The sequence below is a fragment of the Ailuropoda melanoleuca genome, chromosome 10 (genome assembly GCF_002007445.2).
Source record: "Ailuropoda melanoleuca isolate Jingjing chromosome 10, ASM200744v2, whole genome shotgun sequence".
Lineage (NCBI taxonomy): Eukaryota > Metazoa > Chordata > Mammalia > Carnivora > Ursidae > Ailuropoda > Ailuropoda melanoleuca.
In genome coordinates, this window is record NC_048227.1 from 24,745,763 (window position 1) to 24,770,750 (window position 24,988).

The 24,988-nt window shown below is 42.6% G+C and overlaps 1 long non-coding RNA gene across 3 annotated transcripts in view; it reads left to right on the forward strand.

The window, feature by feature from the left end:
• LOC117804165 overlaps positions 1-24,988 on the forward strand; it is a 309,590-nt gene that overhangs the window by 78,119 nt on the left and 206,483 nt on the right. Inside the window, exon 2 of one of the 3 annotated variants that reach the window (XR_004628472.1) lies at positions 18,474-18,607. The exons of the other annotated variants lie outside the window; for them this stretch is intronic. This is a non-coding gene — a long non-coding RNA (uncharacterized LOC117804165). Of the gene's footprint in view, positions 1-18,473; positions 18,608-24,988 lie in introns of those variants that run through there. 3 annotated transcript variants of the gene reach the window in all.

Sequence of the window (24,988 nt, forward strand, 5' to 3'; positions counted from 1 at the left end):
ATGTTTGAATCCTGGCTCTGCCTGCTGACTGTGGGGAGGTGGCCTCGTCTCCCCCAGCCTCTGTTTCCTCATCTGTAAAATGCTGGTAGTAACGGTACCCACTGGTTGTGAGGATTACATGTACTAATGTGCATGAAGCACTTAGGCCTCTGTCTGGCTCACAGTTACTCTTTCTTTGTTCTTCCCTCCTGTCTCAGCTCAGGCTGCTGTTAAAAAATGTGACAGACTGGGTGGTTTAAACAACTGATCTTTATTTCTCACGGTCTTGGAGACTGGACGTCCAAGGTCAGGGGGCCAGCTTGGTCAGGTTCTTGTGAGGGCTGTCTTTCGGGTTGCAGACTGCTGTTTCTACCTTGTGTCCTCACATGGTAGGAAGAGAGCAAGCTAGACCCCTGGGGGTCTCTCTTATAAGGGCTTTAATCCCAGTCACCCCCAAAGTCCCTCTACCTCCTAAATTCCATCACATGGGGGTTAGGATTTCAACATAGGAATTTTGAGGGGACACAAACGTTCAGTTCATAACAGCTCCCTTCCAAAGGGGGAACATCCTTTCAAAGCATGTCTTATGTGGCAGGTGCTCACCTCCGTGCTGGGGTGAACTAGTCCCTTGTGGCCCCTCCACTGAGGGAAATAGGTATTAAATAATTACTAACAGACACAACTTGCGATAAACGCCACAAGATACTAACAGACACAGCGTACTTTCTGTGGAGGAGGTGGGGCTGGTCAGGGAAGACTTCCTGGAGGAAGTGACGTCTAAACAGAGTTCTTAAAACAAAATAAAATATTTCCAGGAGGATGTTTGTAGGATTGTGTGTGTGTATGTGTGTGTGTGTGTGTGTGTGTGTGTGTGTGAAGACAGAGCACCTCTGACTGTGGAAAGACTATATAGAAAGATCTCAAGGAGACTTTATTAATTTTTTAACATTAAATTTTATTAAGGTGGCTATATCAACCAATATGTTATCATTGCAGTAATGCTCACCATCAATATTAAACTAGTGAAGGAGATAGTTTACATCCTCTTCTTTTTTAAAAATTTTTTTAATTATATTATGTTAGTCACCATACAGTACATCCCTGGTTTTTGATGTAAAGTTCCATGATTCATTAGTTGCGTAACACCCAGTGCACCATGCAATACGTGCCCTCCTTACTACCCATCACCAGCCTATCCCATTCCCCCACCCCCCTCCCCTCTGAAGCCCTCAGTTTGTTTCTCAGAGTCCACAGTCTCTCATGCTTCATTCCCCCTTCTGATTACCCCCCCTTTCTTTATCCCTTTCTTCCCCTACTGTTCATCCTAGTTCTTATGTTCCATAGATGAGAGAAACCATATGATAGTTGTCTTTCTCTGCTTGACTTATTTCACTTAGCATTATCTCCTCCAGTGCTGTCCATGTTGCAGCAAATGTTGAGAATTCGTTCTTTCTGATGGCTGAGTAATATTCCATTGTATATATGGACCACAACTTCTTAATCCAGTCATCTGTTGAAGGGCATCTTGGTTCCTTCCATGATTTAGCTATTGTGGACAATGCTGCTATGAACATTGGGGTGCATATGGCCCTTCTCTTGAATAAATAATACTTTCACATGGTTTGAACCTCAAAAATTGCAAAAGGATTAGCAGTGAAAGACCTCTTGCTTTCCCATTTACCATTCCCTACCCTCAAGGCAACAAATGAACCATTCTAAAAAATATGTATATATAAGCCAAATGTGCATATACTGTCCCTCCTTTTTTTTTTTTTTAAGATTTTATTTATTTATTCGACAGAGATAGAGACAGCCAGAGAGAGAGGGAACACAAACAGGGGGAGTGGGAGAGGAAAGAAGCAGGCTCATAGCAGAGGAGCCTGATGTGGGGCTCGATCCCATAAAGCCGGGATCACGCCCTGAGCTGAAGGCAGATGCTTAACCGCTGTGCTACCCAGGCGCCCCCTGTACCTCTTTTTTTAAAAAAACATAAAAGGTACCCACTTTTTAAAATTTGCTCCTCCCCCCTTTGTCTATAATATGTATCTGAGAGATCCTTCCACACGAGTACACAGAGAACTTTCTTTATTCTTTTTCTCGGAGCTTGCAGAGGATACTATGTCGTAGACAATAGTTGATTGAAACAGCCTCCTACTGATGGATGATTGGGCTGTTTCCACCTTTTTATTATTATAAACATGCTGCAGTTGATCGTCTGCTACCTGTGTGCTATGCTCATGTGCAAATAAATCTGAGGGATAAATACCTAAAAGTGAAAGAGTTGGGCCAAATGATATCCTTTTTTTTTATAGATATTGTTACAATGTTCTCCACGGAGGCTGTACCAATTTACACCCCATCTCCAGCCATGTCTGAGAGTGTCTATTTCCCTGTAGTTGCACGGACAACTGTGGGTTATCAGGTTCTTTTTAATTTTGCCCATCTGATAGGTGAAAATTGATATCTCAGCATAGTTTTAATTTGCATTTCTCTTATTATGAGAAACAGAGAGCAGTGTTGCATTGGCTTGAGAAGCCCTTGTATTTATTTTCTTACAAACTGTCCTTATCTTTTGCCCATTTTTCTATTGGTCTGCTCTTTTTCTTATTGATTTTATATATTAGAGAAATTAGCCCTTTTCTCAGCTAAGCTTCACAAACATTATTTCCAGGTTTGTCATTTATATTTTGACTTTGCTTATGGTGGTTTTGAATCTGCAGGCTTTTTTTTAAGTTTTATGTAATCAAATGTATATATTTTTTATGGCTGCTGGATTTGTGACATACATATGAAAGGACAATCTTCCTCATTCCAAGATCATAAGACAACTCCATCCTTTAAAAAATATCTTCATGAAAGTTGATTCCAGATTGTGTCTTAATTATGTTTCCCAGTGTTTACCACCCACTGTGGTGGAAATGCTTCCCTTATATCCCAATGAAACCCCTGGTACTGTAGCTTGTACACACCGGTGATATTCTTTCACCTCATCAGCAGATATTTCCTGAGCACCTACTATGTGCCAGTGTGGAACTGGGAAGCTCTGGAGCTATGAGGATTGATAAAGAAGCCAATAAAAATAGCTAAAATCCTACCACCCAGAAATAACCACCATAAACATTTAGTACTTATCATTAAAGATTTTTTTTTTTGAGAGAGAGAGACAGAGAGAACAAGTGGGGAGGAGGGTCAGAGAGAAAGGGAGAAGCAAACTTTCTGCTGAGCACCCAGGACCCTGAGATCATGACCTGAGCTGAAGGCAGACACTTAACCAACTGAGCCACCCAGTGTGCCCCTAAAGATTTTTTTTTTTAACTCTACTGTATTAGTCAAGGTTCTCCAGAGAAACCAGTGGGATTATATAAGAGGAGATTTATTATAGCAATTGGAGCAAACAGTTATGGAAGTTGAGAAGTCCTGGGATCTGCTGTCTGTAAGCTGGAGAACCCAGAATGCCAGTGGTGGGATTCAGTTTGAAGCTAAAGGCCTGAGAATCAGGGGGCCAGTGGTCTAAGTTCTGGTCTGAGTCTGAGTTCTGAGTCTGAATGCCCAAGAACCAAAAGCACTGATATTCAAAGGCAGGAGAAGACAGGTGTCCCAGCTCAGAGAGGGTGAATTTGCCTTTCCTCCATTTTTTTGTTCTGTTCAGACCTTCAAGAGATGGGATGATGCTGACCCTCATGGGGGAGGGCATCTTCAATTCAGTCTACTGATTCAAATACTATTCTCTTCTAGAAACACCTTCCCAGGGGCGCCTGGGTAGTGTAGTCGTTAAACGTCTGCCATCGGCTCAGGGCGTGATCCCGGCGTTATGGGATCGAGCCCCACATCAGGCTCCTCTGCTACGAGCCTGCTTCTTCCTCTCCCACTCCCCCTGCTTGTGTTCCCTCTCTAGCAGGCTGTCTCTGTCAAATAAATAAATAAAATCTTAAAAAAAAAAAGAAACACCTTCCCAGACACACCCCAAAAAGACGTTTTACCAGCTCTCTGGGCGTCCCTTAACCCAGTCAGATTAACACATACATTTAACCATCACATCTATGTACATATATTTTTCAATAAAAATAAGATCATCATATATATATATATATATGAATATGTTATGACTTGATTTTCAAATATATCTTGGATTTCTTTTTGTCGCTAACTGTATATCTACATGGTACCATTTATTTTTTATTTATTTTTAAGATTTTTTATTTATTTGAGAGAGAAAGAGAGCACAAGCCAGGAGAGGGGCAGAGGGAGAGGGAGAAGCAGACTCCCCTCGCTGAGCTGGAAGCCCGACATGGGGCTCGATCTCAGGACTCTGAGATCATGACCGGAGCTGAAGACAGATGCTTAACCAACTGAGCCCCCAGGCGCCCCTACATTGTCACATTTAATGGCCTTGGGCATGATTTGCACGCAACAGGGTTTGTTGGCCCGCTCTTTATTGATGGACAGTGACACTATTTTCCCTTTTTCACCATTATAAACACTGTTGCAAAGAACACCACGACAGCGCCGTCTTTGCCCTCGTCATGGACATAGAGTTGCTGGGTCATATTGCCAAACTGCTTTCCAGAAGGACTGTACTGATTTGTACTCTCGCCAGTAATGCAAGGGGATCGGGGGGCAGGGGTACCTGCTATGGCTGCAGGGCCAAATCTGGTCATTGCCTGTTTCTGTAAAGAATGTTTTACTGGAACACGGCTACACCCATTTGCTTATATATCATCTGTGGCTGCTTTTGCCCTCGAACAGCAGAGTTGAGCAGTTGTAGCAGAGACCACATGGCCCACCAAAGCCTGAAATATTTACTAATGGACCCTTTCCAGACAAAGTGTGCCGACCCCTGCCTTATTTCATTAGAGACGTTGTGTTACTTTTTGGGTGTTCTCGTCCACTTTCCTAGGGCTGTACAAGATGATTTTGATGTGGAATGTGGATGGAATATCAAACGTCTTGTTCCAAAACCTCTATAGGCTTTGAAGCAATGTGGATCCGAGTTTCAATCCATCATTTAATGGCTTTGTAACCCCAGTCAAAATTTTAATTTGGCTCAGTCTGCTCATGTTAAAATGTGAACAATGACGGCAACCCAGCAAGGTTATAAGATGTAAGGTGCACGGCCCAGTTGGCTTCTGGTGCATGTAGCACCAACATTAGTTCACTTTCCCCTTCCCAAAGACATCTGCTTCTAGTGAGTAGAGAAAAAAGAAATTACCAGGGGAGGAAGGATTGTTGGTAATAGCTGGTTTCTGCTGTTGCTTCTCATTTTCAGTCCCAAAGTACAGAGAGTTCATTTTTTTTTACCCTGAGTAACTTCCAAACATTTTAAGCCCCCAGAAATCTCTGAGTCATAGGAATAGTGTTAAGACTAAGAAAGGACTGTCCTTTTCTGTTGCTTTTAAACTTTTTAGGGGGGTACCAGGATGGCTCAGTTGGTTGGATATTGGATTCTTGATTTTGGCTCGGGTCACAGTCTCAGGGTCGTGAGATCAAGCCCTGCGTTGGGCTCTGCTTGGGATTCTCTCTCTCCCTCTCCCTCGGCCCCTCCTCCACCATGTGTGTGCACGCACACACACACACACTCTCTCTCTTTAAATGAATAAATCTGTTTAAAAAAATAATCTTTGTAGGGAAGCAATTTCCATGACTTACTTGGTCTGAACAACCTTCACAACTATTTTAAAATTTAGGGGGTGTCTTAGATTGATGGAATCAAGGAATAGTGGGTCTGCAGCTGTCATTCACATTGAGAAGTGGTTTTAGGCGAAGGCATGTGGGAGGCCCAGTACCGGCACTGTTTTCAGAGCAGGCAGGTTGTATAACTTCTGCGCTATGGATGCTTAAACCAGAGGACTCTTTGCTGTGGGGGCTGTAGGATGTCTAGCAGCATCCTCAGGGCGGGGGATAGAACAACGCTAGCCCCACAAAGATGTCTGTGTCCTAATTCCTATCATCTGTGAATACCTTACATGGCAAAAACCCAAAATATGACAAAACGAAACAAAAACCCTTGCAGATGTGATTGAAATGGAAGATCTTGAGAGATGGGGAGATATCCTGGATGATCTGGGTTGGCTGGATATTATCACAAGGGTCCTGATAAGAGAGAAGGTAATATGATGATGGAAACAGAAGGAAGAGAAGGTCCTACAGCTGTTGGCTTTGAACATGGAGGAAGGGGCCATGAGCCAAGGAATGTTGGCAGCCTCTAGAAGCTGGAAAATGCAAGGAAACCAGTTCTTCCCTGGAGCCTCCAGAAGGAAAGCAGCCTTGCAGTCATGTTAGTTTTCTGACCCCTGGAACTATAAGAGAATAGATTTATGTTATTTTAAGCCACAAAGTTTGTAGTTTTTTGTCATTGCAGCAATAAGAAACAAATACTTCTGGTATCACCCCACCAGCTGCCAGTAATATCCAACCCAAAATTGTGCTAATCAAAAATGTCTACAGATATTCCTGCTGTATATTCCATGGGGAGCACAGCTGTTTCCAGTCGAGAATTACCATGTTAGGGAGATTCCAACAGCAGCTGCAAAAATCCACAGAGGCGACGCCCTGGGTATGGCTGGCGCCTGGTCAGCCAGGAGTGGCTTCAGGTGAGCACACGACCAGATTGGTATGGGAAGCCAGGAGAGATAGACTACTCATAATGTCCATTGTCACTGCTTTCTGTTCTCTCACCCCGGGGCATTCCTGCCTGGATACTCAGAGAGCATGGCTGGGCTGAGAATCCTTATTGAATGTGACAGCTTGCCCTGCTGGGTCCCTGCCTCTTAGCACAAGGATGACAGCTGCTCTCTGTGGCAGCTTTTCCCTGTGGATCAGTCTCCTTTGCCTGACTGACCAATTTCCTTCACGCTGGGCAGGAAGGACTTTCTTCCATCTGAGCCACGGTAGTGAAGTTGGGGCTGGTTCTAAGCCACAGGAAGGGGTGATGATTAATATAAGGAAAATCAAGCATTAATTGTCAGGAGAGTAGGGGATATCATGGAATGAAGGACGTTTGCTTAGGAAGGAGAATACCAGTGTACTTCTGGGGGGCTCAGCAGCAGTTGGAATTCATGGTCTGCCTCTCGAGTTCTGCCATTAATGTGTCCCATTTCCCAGTCTTGGTTTCCAAGTTGTAAATTCCTGGAGGAGAGACTCTTATGGTGTGGGTCCAATGGATCACCCAGCTGAGACCACAGGGAAGGACTTGCCCAAGTTCACACAATCCGGATAGCAGAGCTGAGCCACCTCTCCTGACTTTCAGACCTGTTTCTTTTCCATAACCAAGTACTAGAGTCTTTGGATCAAACTGTCCAGTTAGTAGAGCTAACCAAGAGCTGGTACACTAAGGAAAGTTCTTTGCAAGCCTGCTGAGATGGCGCCTAAACTGGAAAATATGGACCAACACTGGCTGCTTTTTCTACTGTGTATCAGGCGTCTAGATGTTTGTAGGTATCTAGAAGTGATGTGTGTTCCATGGACATATTTAAAATTAGTTATATTAGAGTTTGGGGGGAATTACTGTGAATCACAGTAGAATGGAGTTTTAAAAACTCATCCACCATTTTCAACAATTTCTGATCCTTGATGAATCTCTCTCAAATCCTTTGGAAATTGCCACAGCCTGCTCGAACATTCCATGTTAGATGCCCTTTCCTGGGCCTGCTTTGGGCTGTGACTGAATGCTTCTCTCTAGTCCTCTATTTAAATAAACAGCACCATGACAGGTTTAACTTTTCTTTTTGTTTTTATTTAAACTCCAGTTAGTTAACATACAGTATAATATTCATTTCAGGGGTACAATATAGTGTTTTAACACTTGCATAAAACACCCAGTGCTCATCACACCAAGTGTCCTCTTAAACCCCATCACATTTCACCCATCCCCCCACTGCCCTCCCCTCTAGTAACCATCAGTGTGTTCTCTACAGTTAAGAGTCTGTTTCTTGGTTTGCTTCCCACTCTCCTTTTTTTCCCCTTTGCTCCTTTGTTTTGTTCTTAAATTCCACATATGAATGAAATCGTATGGTATTTGTCTTTCTCTGACTGACTTATTTCGATTAGCAAAATACTGTATAGCTCCATCCATGTCATTGCAAATGGCAAAATTTCATCCTTTTTTATCGGTGAGTAATATTCCAGTGTGTGTGTGTGTGTGTGTGTGTGTGTGTGTGTATCACATCTTCTTTATCCATTCGTTAGTTGATGGAAACTTGGAGGTGTTTCCATATAATTTGGTTTTAATCCAGCATCATTGTTGGATACTTATTATATAAAAAAAATTTAAAAGCGCCTGGGTGGCACAGCGGTTAAGCGTCTGCCTTCGGCTCAGGGCGTGATCCCGGCGTTATGGGATCGAGCCCCGTCAGGCTCCTCTGCTATGAGCCTGCTTCTTCCTTTCCCACTCCCCCCTGCTTGTGTTCCCTCTCTCACTGGCTGTCTCTATCTCTGTCGAATAAATAAATAAAATCTTTAAAAAAAAATAAAAGCACAGGTATGTGAAGTAAAACTTATGAAATCACTTATAAGCATATCATGTATAAAAACCTGTTCACATTTTCTCTCTTTGGTGTCGTTGCGGATTCTTTTTCTTATTGTTTGATACTTAATGAAAAAATGGGATTACACTACATCTTCTGTTTTATTTTCAACTTTATTAATTTAATTATCATAACATCTTTCAATGAGCTTAAATATATGTTGATTACACTTTTTAATAGCTTCAGAGTATTCCGTTTCATGATTATGCCATGATTGATTTAACTTATCCATTATTGAGAGAACTCTTCTTGTTTCTAAGTTGCTGAAAAGTCTGTGATGTTTGTGTAGCTGCGGAATTAATCAAACCATGACTTAGGTTCCAAAATTTCAAGAATTATTATTATTTTTATTTCATTTTGGATAGTTACATATTTTTGTGTCCTTTTTAATTGGAGGATATTTTGTTGTGACATCCCTCTGTGATGTTGGGGAAAGAACATGGTATATCCTTAGGTCCTCCCTACGCATTTGAGATTTTTCAGACTTCTCCGCAAGGGTTGGCTTGGGAAGAAAGGCAGAGCAGCTTATGAACACATGTATCTCCTCATGCTGACTCATTTGACTACCTGCGGAGTAGAAAACAAACAAGTCAGCTACTTCAACCAAATCACAGTGCTTTTTTTTTTTTTTAAAGATTTTTATTCACTTGAGAGGGAGAGAGAGAGAGAGTGCACGTGAGTAGGAACACAGCGCTTTGTCTACTGGTCATTTTCTGTAACCCACAAACAATTCATAAGGAGTCCCAGTTTTCTTCATTCATGTGACAAAATTTTATTTGCACCAACTATGTGCTAAGCAGTGACCATAGGGACATATACAGATAATCTTAGGGCATCTCAGTAGTGAAGTCTTTATTATCATTTTGTCCTCCTAGACCATTGCACACCCATGCTAGCTGCATGATATCGGACAACTAGTTTACATTCTTTGTGCCTATTTTCATATTGTATTACTATAATTCAGTGGGATCATCTGTGTAAAATACCTAGCATAGAGTAAATGGTTGACTGTGTGATCACCATTATTGTTACCATCATAGTCTAAAGAAAAGCTTTTCTTTTTTTTTAAAGAGAGAGAGAGCATGCGAGTGCATGCAAGGGGCAGAGGGAGAGGGAGAGAGAGAACCTCAAGTGGACTCCATGCTGAGGATGGAGCCCAACATGGGGCTTAAACTCATGACCCTGAGATCATGACCTGAGCTGAAATCAAGAGTCAGACACTTAACTAGCTGAGCCACCCAGGCGCCCCATATTCTACTGAAAAGTTTACAATCAAGTTGAAGAAAATATATGGCCTAGTCATTTATGTATCCTAAGCAGCTGATAAAGAAAGAACTCATTAGTCCAAAGAATGAGCAGGGCGATAGGAGGAGACCATTAGCTGACTCTCTGGGGTTAATTTAGCCATCACTTCTGCATGGAGCTGGTGCACAGAGGGTGCAAAAGGAACCTGCTGCTTGTTGATAATTAGTCTGGTTTTAATGAGTTATCATCAGGTGTTAATAACAGCTCAAGTGCAATATATCTTTTCACAACTTTCAGAGGATGTTCAAGATGTTTGCTGGGTTCTCACTTGTCGGGCTTCTGTGTGGGTGTTAGCCGTTGATCTGAGGAGGGCCGGGTAGGTTGCTTCTATCCATACAAATCCTAGGAAAAGCATCTTTAATGGTGGTACAGTACGGCCATGCCCAAGATGAGTAATATCATGGATATTACATGAATTGGGACAGACGCTGGCCTTTCTGAATGGGAAATGTAATTTCTTTGCCAGTAGGAGACATTTCTTCTTGTCCCAAAGCATTGTGACAGAACAATTTAAAAGAAAAAACAAACAACCTGAAAACTGTAAATTTCTACCAATGGAGTCCTGCCTAAATGCATATTAGGATATCCATACAACAGAACACAATGTAGCCATTAAAAAGAATAAGATGGCTCTATATAGAATGGTGTCCAAGAGATACAAATTGTGAGAAAAGCTGCTGAACAGTAACTAGGGTCTGATTTGATGTAAGAGGAAGTGGGGGAGGATCAATATGGGGAGACAGACAGACAGACAGAAAGAGAAAAAGAAAGAAAGAAAAATAGAAAAGGAAAGAAAAAAAAGTATTTCTTTATAAAACCAGGCTTTCCTTTGCAGATCATAACTATTCCAGAAATTGAGGACTAAGGTAGATTTTAACGGCAGGTAAAAGGGTGTGTGTGTACAGGGGTTTTGCACAGCACCACATAGAAAGACTACTCCAGATCTTTCCCCATACTTTATTTGGAGTTCGAGGGCCTAGAGCTGGATTAATTACATTCTGTGGTTTGACATACATTATCATCACTGATCTATCCCCAGCTCTCTCATTTGCCATAATAGCGTAGACACACATCCTTAGTGTGACCAGAGCAGTTCCTGAGATATAATTTACGATCATTAAAATACACCCATTTGAAGTGTATGCAGTGAGAGTCAGTAATCAGGATATAGAACATTTCTATCATCCCCCAAATTCTGTTGCTCCTCTTCCCAGTTAATCATTAATTCCCACCTCTTGTCCCAGGAAGACACTGATCTACTTCTATTACAATGTATTATATTTTTCTTCCCTAGAGTTTCCTATAAATGCAGTGGTACAGTATGTACTCCCGTGTCAGGATTCTTCTGCTCAGAATAATGCTTTGGCCATTCATTTGTGTTTTGTGTATCTGTAGTTCTTTTCTGTTTTAAAATCTGGGCTGAGTAGTATTCCATTTTATGTAAACAGTATGTTAAAATAATATAATATATAATATGATATGATATAATATAATATAATATAATATAATATAAAGCAGTGTGTTTATCCATCCACATAATGAAGAAGGTTTTATCTGGGGATACGTTTATGTCACCAAAAAAATTGAAAATCACTTTTCTACCTTAATTGAATATTCTTGGGAATGATGGAGAACTCAATTTACACCATGATTTTCAGTGAGAAAAACAGATCCCATGTTGGGAGAGTAGGTGATAGGGTGCCTGAAGGTTTCCGTGGCCTTACTGAACGTATCATGTGGTGGGCATCCCACATACAGTTATCCTTCCCTCCCGATATTCACACCATTGTATAATATCCTCCCTTTTAGGATGGGCTGGACTTACTGACTTCTAATGAATTGAATATGGCGGAAGTAATGGGCTATCACTTCTGAGATTATGTTATAAAAATAATCATTACTTCTGTCTTGGGTACTCTTTCTAGGATTGCTTGTCATGTGGGAAGCCAGCTACCATATCATGAATCAGTCCTGTGGGAAGGTGCATGTGGCAAGGGGTCAAGGCCTGCCAAGAACCACATGAATGAGCTTGGGAAGGAACTGGCTCCAGTCGAACCCTCAAATAGGACTGCAGTATCTGATGGCTTTTTTTTTTTAATTTGAGAGAGAGAGAGCACAAGCAGGGAGGGGAAGAAGGACATGGAGAAGGAGACTTCCCTACCGAGCAGGGAGCCAGATGTGGGGCTCGATCCCAGGACCCTGGGATCATGACCTGAGCCAAAGGCTGATGCTTCACCAACTTAGCCCCCCAGGCGTCCCTATCTGACAGCTTTATTACAGTCTCATGAGAAATCTTGAGCCAGGGGCACCCAGATAAACTAAATCTGAGCCACATAAACTGTGAGTTTATTATTTGAAGTTGCTAAGCTGGGAGTCATTTGTTACACAGCAGTGATGACTGATACAAGATTACATTATTGTTGTTGTCATTATTCCTATCACTGCATAGGCTTCACACTTTCAGTTTCCATCCCAGGTTTAGCAGAGCCCTGGGGATGCATTACAGTAATAATCACCAGGTCCTGAGTGTGGAAACAGTCACTCCTTTCATTTTCTTGTTGAAAACTCACAACAGCTCTATGAGAGAGAACAATAATTGTCCCTCTTGTACCAACCAGGAGAGCAAACAGACCTTAGGGGGGAAAGAATTGTAAGGTGACCAGAGCGAGTGCAGAAAGGAGCTGGGGTTTGAATCCAGGCAGCGACTCTAGTGTCCCCAGTTGGGACCATAACATCCTGCAGCCATGGAGACCTGTGTCCCCCAGCCATCCACAAGTGATCCTGTCTCCACCCTTCTCCCCACTCCACTCTGGCCCCTTCTTCCCCGGCTTCTGTTCTCCAACCCTGTCCCATCTCCTGCCTTGACCCCTGTCCGGTCAGCCATCCCCAGGCTGACTTCCTGACCAAGGCTGTCAGGGTGGACTACCTATGCTGAGCTCTTACGAACGTCTCATATTCTCCCTCCGGAGAACGGTCTGCCTTCCTTACTCCTCCTTCTTCTCAGCAACTGTTCTTCTTTAGTGTGATGGAAACTTAAAGGTTTTCTTTCTAGCTCCCTTTCCCCATATCAGGAATTAAAACGTGTTCTAAACACAGTGAATATTACTTTATATTTGAAGGATAAATGAAGCAGTGAATGACTGGATCACCCACTTACTTGGGGGGGGGAGTACCTGGGGGCCAGAAACAAGATTGTTCTTTGGCTTCAGACTTGCCTTGGAATTAGCTTTGCTGCTCCCTGGCTGGGAGATCTTGACCACGTGACTTCACTTCTCTGTGCCTCTGTCTTCTCATCTCTAAAATGGGAGCAACAATTTTTACAGCTGAGGATTAAGCGAGAGAATCCATAGACTAGTACAGTGGCTGGCACAATATAGTTACTCCATTTATTATCGTTGTTGTTGTTTAATTCTTATCTGTAGGTTTTCAGATGTCTTTCCCCAAAGTTCAAGAGCTCTTCAATGAAAAAGACTTTTTCCACCAGCAGTCTCTTCTCCTGGGTCATCTTGGAGATAGAAAATTCTGTGGTGGCGTCTGGCACACTTCCTCTTTCGCTCCGTCGTGGTGTGAAAGGGCAGGGTGGGGCAGAGGTCCAAGAATATAATCTGTGCAGCCAGAGAAATTGCTATCAAACGTAGCTCTTCCACTTATGAACCACATGACCTTGGACAAATTATGAGCACCATCAGGCCTGCCGATAATCGAAGCTGCATGGTTTCATGGTGAAGGTTGGCGGAGGTCGTTAATGCATGGAAGACACTGCTTATGGTGTTGGCACACAGTGATAACCCAATAATAATAATAGGCAAGCTCTTATTAGCGTTCTTGCAGGAGTAGGTGGAGGGTGCTGAGGCATGAGGCCACCCCTCCTCCAGCATCTGAAGCCCAGGTATTTACTCTAAAGCATTCTGCAGGCACCTGCCCGGATTTCTGCTGTGCGTTGGACAGCCATGGCCCATGGGGGTCAGTGGAAGGCTCTCTTCCTCTCGTCTGTCCCGCCCAAGGGTTTTCTTTTTGTGCAACAGACTTCTATTCATGGATCATCTGCCGGAGACTTCGACCAGGAGTTTTTACTCTGCTTTTCAGGTTTTCTTCTCTTAATGGTCCTGTTCTGTGCTGTCGCCCTGGTGCCCTCCCTCCTCTCCAGCCCTCAGCAGCTGGCAGGAAATGTTTATAGAAGAAGCTTTTCTTTCTCTTTTTAATAGTCTCCTAGGCTGTAACCTCCCAGATGAGAACCTTGTTAACCAGAAGGACTCTAGGCTACTGATTTATATTCCAGTCATAAAGGGAGGGAAAAAATTACAAAGGGAAAAAGAGAATGCCAACATATCCACAGACTAGTTCCCACACCCTCTCTGATGAGGAGTGTATATATCTGTTTATGCTGTGGGTGCTAAGGGATTCCTTCTAGATTCTAGTATTTGACCTGTTATCCATGGATCACGTGGATTCTTTGTTCCTCTTGTGGGTGTGCTGAAAACAAGAGTAACAATTTTATACTCTTGCCATTTAAACAAAAGATTTATTACTTTCAAATAATAAAGGTATTTATTTCAACAGAAATGTTAGTGTCTCAGCAAAGATGGTGTCCAAGCTCATGGTGGCTTCACAGGATGGCTAAGGGCTCACCTGCTATCACCCTGCACAGAGACTGATGGGCCAACGTCTCTCCCTGGGTAGTTATGAAAGGGTCATAAAACATACAGGTGAAAATCTTTGGTGGCTAGAATTCTAGCTCAGTGGTTCAAGGAAGGCTTCCAGGAGAGGGAAGTGCATTTGGAACTGGGCCTTGAAAGTCAGTGTCATAGACAATGCAGGCTGTCCCCCCATTCCCCTCTACTTCCAGAACTTCTGTAACAATAGAATCCCTAATTTTTACCTGGTCATCTCCCTGACCCCCAAGTAAAGACTACAGTTCTTTGGAATATTACTTGCAACAATCGTTACAGTTATCCCCCTCCTGTATGCACACCCTTTCGCAATGTGACTTTGTAGCCCTTCCTATTTAATTGCGGAATCTATTTCCCCACCCTTGAAGCCAGGCCAGACTTGTAATTTGCTTTGGCCAATACAATGCAATGGAAATGACATGGTGCCAGTTCCGAGCCTAGGCCTCCAGAGGCCTTGCATACCTCCACTCAACCTTCTGGGATCCTGCCTAACCATCATATGTGGCCAAGCCAGAGTTGGCCTTCTGGAGGACAGGAGCCCTTTTGGGGCAGAGACAAACTTTCTTAGCTGAGGTCATCTTAGACCAGCCAACACCCAGCCAACCAGATAGTTAACTGTAAGTATATGAGTAGACTCACCTGAGGCCACAAAAATTGCCTAGCTGAACTCAGCCCAAATCACCAACCCATAGAATCATGCGCTGGATAAATGCTTATTGTTTTAAGCTGCTATGTTATGAGGCAGTGGTTTGTGATATATCAAAACTAATTAATACAATTTCCCATGCAGCTAGGTGTCTCTGTGTAACTAGGTTTTGTTGGATGACATGTAAGCGAAAATGGTATGTATGATTCTGGGGGGGGCTGGATTTCTTTACAGGGAGGAGGCATACTCTTCTTCCATCTTTCTTCCTTCCTAGTGACTGGGATGAGAGTGTAATAGCTGGAGCTCCAGCAGCCATTCTGGGTCAGGAAGTGAGTTTAGGAAGGAACCCATGACAGAACAATATACTAGGGGATCTTGTTCCTCTGAAACTGTAGATTACCTTTCCAATCTTATCCTGGCTACTTCTAAATTTATTAAGCAAAAGAAATATATTGTTTAAGCCCTGGTGTTTTGAGTTTTACAGTAAATCATAGTTGAACCTAATCCACAAAAATACGAATGGTCAGGATTTAGATAAGCAGGGGGGTAGAGAAGAGTACTCATGTTAGAGGGAACTTGTTGAGGGAATATCATGGATAATGTTGCAGAAAAAGACAAAGTGTGGGTGGTGGGTGGGAAACAGTGAAAAGTAGCCTGGTATTACCTAAGGAGAGCAATGAGTGATAGAATTAGGAACTGTTTGGGGCCAGCTTTTGCAAGGCCTTGAAGGGCAGGTGAAGGAATTTGGAGAATATGGTAGAACAGGTGTCTGAAGGCTTATAAAAATCAGAGCAAGAAAGTCTTTTTTCTGCATTCATTGATTCATTTCCTCTGGGGAGTTTATGTTCCAGTAAGGGAGACAAGATAACAAAATAATAGGATAATTACAGATTGTGATTAATGGTCTGTGATATGGTGGAGACTGTGGGATAGAAGCAAGTACTTTAGATAGGGTGGTCAGAGAAAGATTGCTATGATTTTTAAAATTCTGTACCAGGTACTGTGCAGAAGTCTGGGGACACATGGAGTAAGAATACACAGTTCCTGTTATTGAAAAGATTGCAGTCTAGGGTAGGGGTAGGGTTAACTGGACACAATTTCCTAGAGGAGGTGAGAGAGGGTGAAAGGAAGTAATTTAGTCTTCCCATCTGTATCTGTCAGATATGGGTGAGATAAAGCTGTGGAACATACATGCCCCCAACCCTTGTTTATGGCAAAAATGATTCTTGTCACCCAGGTCTGCCTGGAGGCTGTGATTCTATTGGACTCTGTTGGATTAGCTTGCTTGATTCCAGGCTATGGGTCGGCCCAGGTCTTCTGTATATAATCTCCTCATCCTGGGACCACTGGCTTCCCAGGATTTGATCTTCAGGGTGGATGGCGGAAGTGTAATAGACCAACCGGAATCACAGAGGCTCATGTAAAGCCTCTACCTTGATTACGTCCGCTCACACTGCTGGCCCTAGCAAGTCACATGGCCAAGACTGACATCCATGGTTCAGAAAGAACACTGCACCCACAGTGAGAAAATTTCAAAGGTACAAGGATGCTTAATGCTGTAGTGGAAGGAATGAAGATTTGGGAACACTCCTTCAATCTTTCATACCATCCAAGGAAATGAGGTACTTCTCCATTTCTTCAGAACTCTCATGTACGTCTGAATAGTTTTCCTATTTTTTTCAAGAAATCTTTTTTATTTCTTGTGAGATTTATGGCAATGCTCCATATCTCTTTTTGTTTAAAATGTTACTTATAAAGGGGCGCTGGGGTGGCTCCGGCAGTTAAGCATCTGACTCTTGATTTTGGCTCAGGTCATGATCTCAGGGTCATGAGATCAAGCCCCATGTTGGGCTCCATGCTCCACGCAGAATCTGCTTGAGATTCTCTCTCTCTAGCCCCTGCCCCTCCCCTTCAGCTCATGCGTGCTCTCTCTCTCTCTCAAAAAAAATTTTTTTTTACTTAAAAAATTACAAACGGTAATTTTGTGGTAAGAACTTCAAAACATAGGACTGGCAGAGGCTGGCCCTTCCAAAGAGGGAAGTCCCGGGTTTCTTTTTGGAGGTATTCTGTTTGTGCACAACCAAATTTTTTAAATTAAGTTTTTATTTTAATTCCAGTAGAGCTAACACACAGAACCAAATATTTTATGACATTAAAAAAAATACAAAATGGCATCCTACTACACTTGTTCCTCTGTATCTCACCCCCCCCCCGCCTTTTTCCCATTTCACCATGTATCTTTGAGGTAATGCTATTTCAGTTCAACTAGGCCCATTTCATTGTGTTTAATGGCTGCATTGTTTTCCACTGTGAGGCTGTGCTGTAATTTATTTAATCAGAGCCTTATTGAAAGACATTTGGATTGTGTCCAATCTTTTGCCACTATAACCAAGGCTGCATTAAGTATACTGGAACATCTATCTTTATGCACATGGATGAGTGTATCAGTAGGTTAAATCTCTAAACAGAAATTGCTAGATCAAGAGATGTGCATCTTCATGTTTGATAGATATTGACTCTCTGTTTCTAAAAAGAAAGAGTGATTCCTTCCAGCATGTCTACAGATCTTTCTCTGTTCCTCCTGTCTTCTTCTTTTTTTTTTTTTAAAGATTTTATTTATTTATTTGACAGAGATAGAGACAGCCAGTGAGAGAGGGCACAAGCAGGGGGAGTGGGAGAGGAAGAAGCAGGCTCATAGCGGAGGAGCCTGATGTGGGGCTCGATCCCATAACACTGGGATCACGCCCTGAGCCGAAGGCAGACGCTTAACTGCTGTGCCACCCAGGCGCCCCCCTCCTGTCTTCTTCTGATTCTTGTCCCATGGTATTGTTCGGGGCTGAACCAATGAAATAAAGTAGCTCAAAACGTATTCCTGTAGGAACTCTCGGGAAACTTTGAGCAGTATCCTTTGGATCTTGGCAAATTTTGAAGATGGGAAGAACCTGGAGCTGCCGTTGTACCCAGATCATCCTTTTAATGAGAGCACTGGAGGAGCATTGAATGTTGTTTTCACAAACATGTTTACTGAAGAACTCCATGCTGCAAGTGGAATGATTTATATCCCTGGGAGATCCCAGTAAAAAATGTGCACAATACCCTTTAATTTGATCTGCTTTCCCTGTAGCACCTAAATATTTAGGGCAAATAGAAAATAGTTCTGATTTACAATCTCTATAAAAATTTTAAACAACCTAATAGGACATTTGATCATGAAATTGCCTGAAATAATGTTGGTAGTAGTCAGCCATATTTCTCTGAAATGGCCTGTAACTTCAGTACAAACCCCCAAACATGGATTTTTCCCCCCTGCTAATAACAGTCTTATTAATAAAAGAGTGATTTTCTTTACAGATCCTCGGCAGCTGTGTTCCGGTGCCTTTGTTCAATAAAGGTAGAGATAATAACTGTCTCTAAAAAGAAAATGTGCCGAGGTCCTCAGGAGAAGTGGTGGAAACAAATCTTTTATTAAATCATATCAAATTGTGTTTCTTGTTTACTTTTTTCATTTTGTAAGTCACAGTCCTATCTGCCAGTTTTGGTAAACCTTGCCTCACATTTGTCAAAAGAAAACCACTTGGAAGCTTGGTATTCTTGAAGTCAAATGTGCTGCGCGATCAATCAGGGTGATAAATTTCCCACAATTAACTGCCATGATGACATTTCTGAGTCTGTTTCTCTATTTACCCCTGCTGATATCTTTTGAGATTGGTTAACTTCTGAATACGTTGTCAGATGTTCTATGGATGCCTAGAAAAAAGAGCACCAGGAGACTGTGGTCGATTGGTGGGGTTTTTACCTGTGCACAGATTCATGACCCGTCTTAGATGAAGAGCATCTCTATTTTCCTTGAAGGCAGGTGGCTCACATGGGCTAACTCTCTTCCTAGTTTTAGGGGTGGGCCTATGACCCTCACCTGGCCAATCAAAATATCCTTGCTCAAGACAGACCAATCAGAGCCAGGGAGAATCCTGGGACTTTTACTACAACTAGTGGAAATGAGAACTTTCTTTATTGGCATTCTGGAAAGAACAAGATATTCTCCATGGGAAGAGTACTCTTGAAGGAAGACAAAACAGAGAAAAACAGCTGAGAAATGGAGGAAGACAGATTACTGATGAGACCACTTGAATTCTTGAATCTAATCATGCCTGCAGTCTTACCCATCAGTTAGGCAAGCAAATCAATTTTGATTTTTTTGCTTAAGTCCATTTTTGTGGGGTTTCTGCCACTTGCCTCCAAAAGAGTCCTAAACACCTGTGTTTTATAACTTTCAGTAAAGGTTCATGTGTAGAACATGTCTGACACCCGCATTACTGATGTCTATAATAATATATCCGCTGTCTTTTCTCTCATGTTCTCAGTGGTCACCATTGTACCATGGACTGTCTTCAGATTGGAGCACCTGCTCACCGCACCTCATCAGATGGTCTTGGCCCAGCATATCTCCTGTCTTCTCAAGAATTCTTATTGTTAGAATTACTTATGGTTAGGGCGCCTGGGTGGCTCAGTCAGTTAAGCATCTGCGTTGGGCTCAGGTGATGATCTCAGGGTCCTGCAATCGAGCCCTGTGTAGGGCACCCTGCTCGGTGGGGAGTCTGCTTCTCCCTCTGGCCCCCCCCCCCCGCTCGTGCTCTCTCTATTGCACACACACACACTCTCAAATAAATAAAATCATGGTTGTCCCATATTCATACTATGCAAATATGGGATTTACCTGTGCTGTGCCCAGTCCTCCCCTGCCCTCCCCCAAGAGCTCCATAGTTCCTTGTGAATGTAGTTGTACTCATCTGTGCCCCAGAGAGTTTAGAATGAGATTTCCAGGCAGCCAGCCACGGGTATCCTTTCCCAGCCTTGCATCTCTAAGATCTTGGGTCCGTTTCTAGCTCTTTCCTTGCCTTGCTCCAATTAAGCGATGACTTGATTGGTGGGAGAAGAGTTGTTGTAGACAGGGGTATGGACTAACGTTCACAGTGTGCCCTCTGTGTATCAGACACTGTGCTGGGCGCATTCATGTGTGCTCGTACCATCTTGTGTTTCCCATAACACTTAATGTCGTTGTCTATTTAATATTTTTTATGGTCTCGACACTGTGCTAAGTGTCTTACCAAGTAATATCAAATTTAATCCTTTCAGAGCCAGGAGAGAGGTATTATTATCTCCAGGGTTAAGCCGAGGCCGAGAAAGGTTAAGTTATTTCCCAGGGTCATGCAATGAGGAAGGGGTGGACACAAGATTTCCACTCAGTCCTGAATGACTCAGAGTCCGGTTTTTCTATTTCTTATGCCAGCACTGACTGGCCTGTGCCTCTGGCTCATCTATGAACTTCTGACCTTACAGCATTCATGTGTTATCTTTGGTCCCCAATTCTCCTTCCTTCTGGAGTCTTGCCCAGAGGAGTAGCTTCTCAAAAATTACATACTGGATAAAGAAATCTTTACAACAGCTCCGGAGGGCGAGTGTTCTTTCTGTTCTACACATGAGCAAATTTCGGCTTAGGATGGTTAAGGAACTCACCCCAGGCCAGGAACTAGCATTCATAAAATATAATCCTATAATCCTGCAATTTCCTCCTCCGACTGAGAATTGAGAAAGATATTATAGAAGCTAAAGAGAGGGGTCTTTGGGGTGTCCATGCATTCAACACAGATAGGTTAATGAAGGCTCTACTAGGCTGGATTACCGTGCAGAGAGTGGCACAGACGTGTTAGGGAGAGAAAGCTGAATCTATGTTCCTGAGTGTGCGTTTGAGCTCCTAAGAACTCGTGAGCAGGCAGAACCCTGCTTCATGGCGCTGGACAAAGCTCAAGTGAAAATGACTCCAGCGGGGGAAATTTTTTCATGGAAACGGAAATGATTGTTTTAGGAATCCAAACTTTAATTTTTTACTTCTTTTTTTAAATAATATTTTTTATTATATTATGTTAGTCACCATACAGTACATCCCTGGATTTTGATGTAAAGTTCCATGATTCATTAGTTGCGTGTAACACCCAGTGCACCATGCAATACGTGCCCTCCTTACTACCCTTCACCGGCCTATCCCAATCCCCCACCTCCCTCCCCTCTGAAGCCCTCAGTTTGTTTCCCAGAGTCCACAGTCTCTCAGGCTTCATTCCCTCTTCTGTTTACCCCCCCTTCCTTCTTCCCTTTCTTCTCCTATTGATCTTCCTACTTCTTTTGTTCCACAGATGAGAGAAACCATATGATAATTGTCTTTCTCTGCTTGACTTATTTCACTTAATGCTAAGTGTAATTTTTCACTTCTTAGTCTCTGGTCTCTTGAGTCCCGGTCTGTATCCTGGGCACAGTGGATATGGGATTCAGGTGACTTTGCCCAGTGTAAGGAGCATCGCAGTGGAAGGCAAACCAGCTCGACGTGTGCAGAGGGGCCACGAGTTAGGTATTTAGCCGCCGAAGCTGGGACTCTGGTAGACGGAACCAACAGCTCGAAAGGGCACCTCAAGGAAACACATTTCTTGGGGCATCTAAGAACACGAGAGCTGAGCCCACAGTCTGATGTAGCTCTCTCTGTTTGAAAGCGCTGACATTCTGTTAAGCTAATGATGAGTTTTCTTCTCTTTCCTCCCAACACCACAACGAGGCAAAAAATGCAAGGGAAGAAAGAACAAGAAGCAGTTTCCAAACTCTTCAGGGTCCCTGGGATGGCTTTTGAACTAAGTCACGCTGCTGTCATCCTGCAGGCTGCTTGTGCTTTTGGAGCAGTCATTGGCAGATTAATGAGTTTCATGAAAGTTAAGAGAAAATAGCAGCTTAAAATAGCAGTGAGATTTTCAAGGGCATTTTGCGGGAGAGGGTGAAATGCTGTAATCACCCTGATATACTCATGGAAGCATCTAGGTTATGTCATTAGTTAAAAATCCCAGCCACAGAGCCAAGGATGCTTATAATGTACCTATTCACTTACCCACCTCCCATCCATCCACCCACCTCTCCATCCGTCTATCTACTCATCCATCCATCCACCCACTCATCCATCTATTCACACATCCATCCATCTATCCACTCATCCATCTATCCATCCATCCATCCATCCACCCACCCACCTATCCATCCATCCATCCATCCATCCATCCATCCATCCATCCATCCATCCATTCTCCACCACCTAGCCATCCATTTTACCCATTCACTTAACATTTAACAGGCACAGACAACGTACCAGGCAGTACCTAAGGCTACCAATACTTGGTTCTCAGGAAGTCCCAAGACTGCGTTTTTTGCTATAATATAATTTCAGAAAGCAAATTTGCTGTTGGGAGTTTTCATTGAGGTGAAGCAAAATGTTGTATTGAGTTTATATAGATTTTGACTCTTATATAACTGTACACTTGGCACTGAAAATCTTATGCGACTTATTTGGGAAAAGATGGTCTACGGTACAAGTTGCTGCATCATGCAGAAAGATGGGCTGCAAGAAACAGTTTTTGTTTAGGGTTTGTTTTGCATTAGAAGCCATGAAATTGTGGAGCTGAAGTTGTTGTTTTGCTGCTTCAGGTGTTGCTAGTCCACTAAAAATAAGCCCATATCAGTGGATGTCTTGGAAACTAAGAAAACTCAGATGCAAGTGAAGTAATTTAGTGGACTCTGGACTCGTACCTCGCTGTGCTCCACCGCATTGAACTTCAGTAGAGTTCTAACACCGGTGCTAGAGCGTGATGCCAAGTGTGAGGATCTGGAAGCACATGGCCTATTTCTGACCCGTGACCCACCGCTTACTTACTCCACGGCCTTCGGGAAGTTGCCTACCCTCTCTGTTTCCAAAACAAAAACGAGACAAACAAGGATACTTGCCTCTTAGAGTAGATTCATTGAGATTCACTGGTCAGAGCAAGTTCTCCATGACTTTTTCCTCCTATTACATGATCTCCTCCAACTCCAGTTCTTCGTTTAACTCATCTCACACCACAGGTGTTCCTTCTAGTGTGGGAATAGCAGTTTCCCCAGTTCTCCCTTCGTATGTTAATTCAGATATAAGAACGTAATGGATAAAATACAGAGTTGGCTCTGATTACATAAATGGTTTGGGACCCCAAACCTCACTTTTTCCCACTCAGCACTCTATTTCTGACACCTCCTCACGTTGTAGGTAAATCTAATTCATTGCATTCTGACTGTGGCCTGGGGAACAGCGTATGCATAGACTACAATTCGCCTATCCATTCCCCTAGTGAGGAATGAACACAGACACCAGAGTCTCTGCTGTCACAAAGAAAACTATGGAGAACAGGCTCACGCATGCGTCCTTGTGGTTTTGTGGGAGAGTTTCTCTGTTGCACGTATCCAGGCGTGGAGACTATCGGGTGGATGAGCAGTTAGTTGCCCTGAGTACTGAGAGATTTCTGTTTGGTATGGCTGCTTAGTTTGCCCTTCTCCATAGCACTTGATGTTCTCTGGCTTTGTAATTTTTGCCAGTACGATGGGTATAAAGTGGCACATCATTGTTGGTTTAATTTGCTTCTCTCTGATTGCTAATGAAGTTGAGTATCTCTTCATGTACTTGTTGGCCATTAGTGTTTCCTCTTCTGTTAATTTTCTTTTCATAGATTTCACCCATTTTTCTTTTGGGTTTCCTGATTTTTTCTTGCTGTGTTGTAGGGATTTCTCTAGATTTCAACACGAGCCCACTTTTAGACATTGCACACATCTTCTCGTGGTCTCCAAGTGTGTAGATTATGTCCTTTTCTGAGCAGAAGTCGAAAACTTCATGTCTCCCCCTTATGCTGGCTCTTTTTAGATTTTGTTTTCATATCTGTACAATTCTAAAGTCATGAAAATATTTCCTCCATTTTCTTTGATTTCTTTTATAATTTGTCTTTTGCATTCAGGTGTGAAGGAAGGAATCCAATTTTATTTTTCCCACACAGGGAACCAATTTTCTCAATAAAGTCTACCAAATAATTCGATCTTTCCTAACTGGGGTATAACGCCAAGTCTCCTATACATGTAGGAGTATTTCTAGACTCCCTATGTTCCTTCATGGATTTATTTATCTGTTCCTAAGACTACACCACACTTAAAAAATAATTACTGTCGCTTAGTAATATGTTTTAATATTTAGTAAAGTGAGACTGTCCTCTACACCCATTTTTTAAAAAAAAAATTACCTTACATATTCATGCCTTTTAAATTTCCATATTCATTTTATAATCAGTTTTTCAAATTCCTCAAAAAATTTTGCTAGAACTTTGATTAGAACTGCATTAAGTCCATGGATTAATGTTGGGGGAAAATTAATATCCTTATAATGTTAAGTTATCCTATTTCCGAACCCGGTGTTTGTCTTCATCTATTCAGGTCTTTTATAATGGCCTTTAGGAGAGCTTTTCTCCATGAAGCTCTAGTGCATTCATTTTTGCAAGGGGTGTGTTTAATTCCTACATACATTGTGTTTTTTTGTTGCTCTACTGTTTTAAATATTCTGTACAATCCCTTACACATAGTGAGTGCTCAGTGAATGGTAATCATTATTGTTGCAGCCATTATAAAGGGAGGAAATCATGGAGGGAGAGTCTCCAACTGTCTTTAAGAATCATCATGATGATTGGGGCACCTGGGTGGTTCAGGGTGTGATCCCAGCATTCTGGGATCGAGCCCCACATCAGGCTTCTCCGCTGGGAGCCTGCTTCTTCCTCTCCCACTCCCCCTGCTTGTGTTCCCTCTCTCGCTGGCTGTCTCTCTCTCTGTCAAATAAATAAATAAAATCTTAAAAAAAAAAAGAATCATCATGATGCTCTGCGAATAATATTGAATGTGGAGCCAGACACACTATTAGCTGTGTGACCTTGAACACACTTCTGGAATTTCTGGGCCTCTGTTTTTTCTTTAGGGAAATAATGTTCATCCTA